Source organism: Corvus moneduloides, chromosome 1, assembly GCF_009650955.1.
Source record: "Corvus moneduloides isolate bCorMon1 chromosome 1, bCorMon1.pri, whole genome shotgun sequence".
Classification (NCBI taxonomy): Eukaryota; Metazoa; Chordata; class Aves; order Passeriformes; family Corvidae; genus Corvus; species Corvus moneduloides.
In genome coordinates, this window is record NC_045476.1 from 154,397,010 (window position 1) to 154,402,848 (window position 5,839).

The following is a 5,839-nucleotide window of genomic DNA, read 5'->3' on the forward strand; positions in this document are numbered from 1 at the left end:
TATCACATGTGACGCCGCCGCTGCCTTTTGCAATGACCTGGCTGGTTCTGAGCATGCCCGAGCGGTGTTTTTCTGGCAAATGTTTACATATAATAAATAGACACGGAGAAGAAAGTTCACTTATAAAAGTCCTGGCTGTCCACTTGGAAACAGCGGCAGGACCCTGTCCTAAAGTGCCTGGGAACTCTAGAAGCCTGTAAACAGTCTGCAATGCCTCGCACTATGCTGTCACCGTCGTTTCATGGAGAAAGGCGGAGAGAGAAGGGCTTCCAGGGCCTCCGGTGGGATGGACCGTGTCTCCACCTTATGGAGCATCAGCCTGTTGCAGTCTGGTGGGAGATGCTGAGGCACTGGGACCCCTGCATGCAGCAGTACTCCAAGCCGGGCAGGGAAAGCCCAACTACCTTCACCAAGCAGAAAGTGAAGCTCACTCTTGGAGCAGTTTATCGTTATGATGCTGCTTGGTATTTCATATAGAAAACACCAGGTTGTGGCCTTTTGTCTAAGGACCTCAGCTCTCTGAAACCCCTAGCAAAGAACTTCTCAATCAGATGGCTTGAGGAAGCTCAGTGTTACAGGTGGGAGGACTGGAGCAGGTTGCTGCAGTGAGCACAGCATGCTGGAAACCAAGGTTCCAGAGTGGCAATTCCCAGGGTGGCACAGAGCTCCCCAGGCCACACGCTTCAGTGGGGTGGCTGACCGCTGATGCCTGCAAATGAACAAGGTGTCCAAGCTCCTTTTGCAGCCAGTGAGGTCTAGTCAATACAACTAAGTCTGCCAAGTAATTCAGGTCACCAGTATGTGCAACATGTATTTGGGCAGGTGAACAGTCCTCCAGGCACTGCTGGGTGTCCACAGGTGCTCAGCTGTGTCAATCACATGTAGGTGCCCACATCTAACCCTCCCATGGTAGGCATCTATGATGATGGGCCTAAATCCATCCTCAGGGCTGCGATCAGTCAAATGCCTTGTGGCAGTGGAGGATGCTCCAGAACCCCAGCTGGTTCCCTGCCGGGGTCTCCAGCGGGTCCAGTGTGATGTGTCCCAGCTCTATGCCAAGTTCCTGGGTGTTTCAAGAGAAATAGAATTCGCTGCCCTTGTCTAGGTAACTGGACTGGGCTCCTCATCTCTGCTGAGATTTCTCCCTTTGTTCTAGGGTGGGGTTGAATCAAAAAATGTAGTTTCTAAGCCTCACTATGACAGGAAAACACAAGGTTAAAGCAAAAGTCCTTCTCATATTTTCAAAGCCAAAGCTCACGGGTGAGTCATGCCTGCATTTAGTCACAGCAAGGCAGATGAGCAAAAATCATTGGGAGCCACAGTGCCTTTATGTCAACTCCCATGCCATGCTGGTGTTTGCAGTCCTCCATATGTTCCTGCCCCTGCATCCACGGTGCAGCAGATCACAGGGATGTGGGCAGCCTGTTCCTCTAAAAATGGCAGTTTTGCATCACGGGCATGCTGTACATGGCCTTTCCAAGAGGCTTTTCAGTGCAGTGTAACAACGTAGTGAAATGCCTGAAGGCCAGTCAAAACCCTGAAGGCCCAGCCCCATGTTAAAGACAGGGTGGATTCAGGCTGGCATAGCTTTTTGGAGGCTGCCCACACAATCTGTGTGTGTGTGCATGCATGGGTATGAGGCGAGGTGAGGGAGGGGAAGAGCAGGAGCCACTGGACTTGGCTCTTGCAGATGAGTCACTCTGAGGGTAAACATGGCAATCTACAGCCTCTTCCCTCTTCTCAAGTAAAGAAATGACCCAGAGAACGATGTTGGTGTGCTGGGGAAAATGTACCCTCCCTCCCTATTCCTTGCCGCCACTGCCTCACCAGCTGGACATGATCTTGCTATAAATATTTAGAGTGGCATTAAAAACCCAAAGGAGAATTTCTCTCTCTCCTCGTCCAGGGAACATTAGCTACCCAAACAAAACGCCCTCTTGCTTTCTTTCTTGCTCTGTATGTATATGCTCTTGTTGCAGTCCATTCTGATGATTGATTTAGCTTTATATCTCTCTTCTGGCTGGTAACTCTTTGTTGCCCGTTTAGTTCGGCCTCGTCCTGGCAGCAACTGTGGATTATTCTTTTAACCCTTAAAGAAACAAATGATGCTATCTGACTTCAATAATTACAGTGCTTTATGGGGTTGGGGAAGGCTAGGTGGGATGTTCTTGTGCTTCAGATACTGATAAATGTGGCATTTATTTAGAAGATCCCAGGCTTGATGGCTTCGTGCAGTTACACAAATTCCTGCTAACCCAGAGTACAGAGTGTGCTGTTTAAATAGCTTATTGCTCTGAAGGGGTGGGGAGGGTGGTGTTGCCCCTTGCTGAATCCCCACACAGGTCCCTGCCAATTTGAGGCCAGGGCTTCTGAGCAATGAAGCTCCTGCTGCCTGCTTTAAAACTCTCTTCATATTTTTTCCCAGAGATTATGGCTTCAGACACATCTACAAGCAAGTGGGCACATCAGCACTGCTTAGTTGGGATTTTCTTTATAAATAGACCAGAAATCACTTTTCATACCAAAGACAGTACGTCCTGTATGGCCCCACTGTAGTGGGTCAGGGGGAGGGGACATGAGCCTTGCTGAGAGAGTAGAGCTGTTTCTGCTGTGGGACAGTCTAAATTGTCAGATAAAATCTGTTTCTAAATGAGTTCTTGGGGCAGGTTTTCTAGGGAGGTATGCTATTGACTGAACCAGACCTGAGTGGTTTTTTTGGGAACACAAAATACTGTATTACCATGGGAGTGAGATCTTGCACAGATAATGGTCTTGTCTGAATACCACGTACAAATGGGAGAGTGAGCTCATTCACAGGGTATGTGACCCAGCAGCACTGTGGGATGTGATGCTGCAGGTGCCCCATAGCCCTTGATGGGCTGGAGCCATTGGGGGCTGTTAAAACTGTGACTCTCTACAATTGCTGCTGTACAAACTCCATCTGTGGCCAACTTCTAGAAAATAGAAGCATCTACCAAAGAACGAACATGTTGTTGCAATGCTATATACTCACTCTGCTCCTTCTGCTCTTTCTCCTTTACTGTTTGGGATCATTTGGTTTTGAAATTATGGTGATTGAACTTTTGATCTGATCCAGAGCAGCTCTTACTATGTTTTAATGCAATGGGATGATGAAATGTCTATTATCATGCACTAAGCAACAGAGCGGAAAAAAGCTGTAATCTGACCAGCCAGCAGGCAGGTGCACAGAGTGGTGATGTCAGACAACTTCTAAAACTCATACACTGATCCTATTACAATTCAGGTGAAAATGAACAAATATGGATAAAGAAAAAGGACTGTTCAAGGCAGAGACTTCACCGAGCTTATTCAGTGTTACGTGCGCTGTCTCAATGACTACCAGCCCCCACAGTAATCAAGAGACAGCTCATCCCTTTACCCAAGTTTTCAGTCTAAATTGATAGGGGACAAGAAAAAATATCCCTTATTATGGTCTTAATAAAACTGGGAGAGGGAACAAAACCCAAGATTAACATTCCTCATTGTATAAAGAGACAGTTATAGGGATCATAATTAATCAGATGCCGTGGAGAGGATGGGAAGATGCCCCAAGCACCAGTGGTGGCTGGTTGGGGTGACAGCCCAGCCCAGGCTGGGAGAACATTAGGTTGCTCAGGGACTTGTCCAGTTGAACTTTTGAAATCTTGAAGGATGCAGATTTCACAACCTCTCTGGACAATCTGTTTCCATATGTCTGATAGGAATTTCCTTTGTTGCAATTTGTGAATGTTGTCTCTTGCCCACAGAAAAGTCTTTCTTTCTGCTACTGCTAGTTGTCAGCTATGTGATCTTCTTCCTATTCTTTTAAGTCCAGATATCCTTATGATACTTCTCTCTCATTCCTCTGTAAATATTACATTATTAATTTTCTATTTAGCTGCTCAGCAAACATGATTTCCCTGAGTGCTATTGCCACAGCTGCCATTCACATTGGTATGATACTTATCTGGATTTGGTTCTGATTTTGTAGGCAAGGGTAACAGGCTACATCTGTAGATACTGGTCTTGAATCCCTGATCTAAACTTATAGAGGCACGGGGACAATTTTTACAGCATCGGAGTCACAGAGCAACTTCCCAAGAGTCACTGTTTGCATTGTGTACAGATAGAGAGGTACAGCATGTAATTCAATAATGACTTTGGCCCAGTATATGTGGGTGTGAAGATGTGTGGGCTCCTGGCTTGGTTTCAGGCCAATCTCTAATTAAAGAGTGAAAGATTAAGATGAAAGCAATTGCACTCTTCTTTAGTCAGAATGACCTACTAGCGTTAATTAAAACAGTCTTCAGGCAAAAATAAATTTGGCTGCCAAAGCTATGTGCTTCACATTAAATAAGGATGTAGCTGGTTTAAGGAGTGCTGAGCTTCTAGAGGTTTCTCAGAAACCACTTATACAGCTTTGGGAACTCTTGTTGGAATATTTTAAAACAAATCCTTTGCCTAAACCAGCTACTTCATGTGTATTTCAGACACCCGCTGGCTTTTTCTTCGAACTACATAATTTGAGAATGGGTACCTGCCAGCTTATCTTGGTCTGAGCATACAGTGTGCTGGGGGATAAAATATCACTCTATCACTGAACACCAAAGTAGATTCTTCATCTATCCGTCCTATAGTCTCTGGTTACAAGAGACCCATGGCAACGGCAACAAGAAGATACTTAGATCCTACATTGCTCTGTTCTTGCTGGGTCTGAACATTAAAATATCCGTGATAAAAGCATTCAGGATCTGCCCCTGATATTTTTAGGTGGCTAGAAATGTTGCCAAAGAAGTATCAGGCCTTTAAAATGTCAGAACATCCTATTACACCTGTGTGAGACACCAATGATTGTTCTTAAAAGCCACACATCTTTCCCATCTCCCATTTATCTTGCCCCATCTTATAACTAGATGGCCAGGTGCTACTGCTGTCACATTGATCCAAGAGGGGAAACACAGGTCCAGTTCTTCAGAAATACTGTTTTCAATGGGAATTTGATGCCATCAGTCAACACACCTCAGAGGGCCTGAAAGAGACATCATCATGCAGAGTGGTGGTGTACTCAAAAGGGGGAAGGGGCCAGACAGAGAGAAACACTCATGAACCCATCTCCTTGACATAAATTCTTCACTCTCCTCTTCTTACTTGTCAGGTTCTGTTATATTATTTTTCATCTACATCTTCTCTCATATGATTATAAGATCTTAGGGTAATTCAGGGAGGAGGTGACCTCCAGTGGTCTCTAATTCAAGCTCCTGCTCAAGGCAGGGTGAGCCATGAGATCAGACAAGGCTGCACAGAGTTTTATTCAGTCAGGTCTTGGAAACATCCCAGGATGAAGACCATGCAGCTGTCCTGAGGCCCATGTCTTCCTCTTTGGGAACAGCATTTCCCTGCCTGACAGATCTACCTCACAAAAGACCCACCTTTTCCCCTGCTATGCTCCTGCACCATATCCCAGGAGGTGGTGCTGGTGGGGACTGCAAGTCCTTATCTCCTTCATGGGGTAACTTAGGAGGTGACTGTGCTGAGAGGGCAACTCACAGATAGGGAAATCACTCTGGCCGTCCCTGTTGACAGCAGGATTTTAATCAGGGCCTGACTTAAATCATTAATTCACAGCCCTCAGGTTGTTTAAAGAGCTGTGATAATGAGCTGAGAAGAAATTACTATCCATTTTCTCTTGGCAGGACTCTAACGGCATGACATGACATTCACTGAATTGAGGAAAGAACAGGGATAATCTTCAGAATGAGAGAAAGACAGAAAATCTACCCAGAAGAAACAATGCCAGAAGATTCCTCCACATATGCAAACACAAAGAGGTCAATTTAGA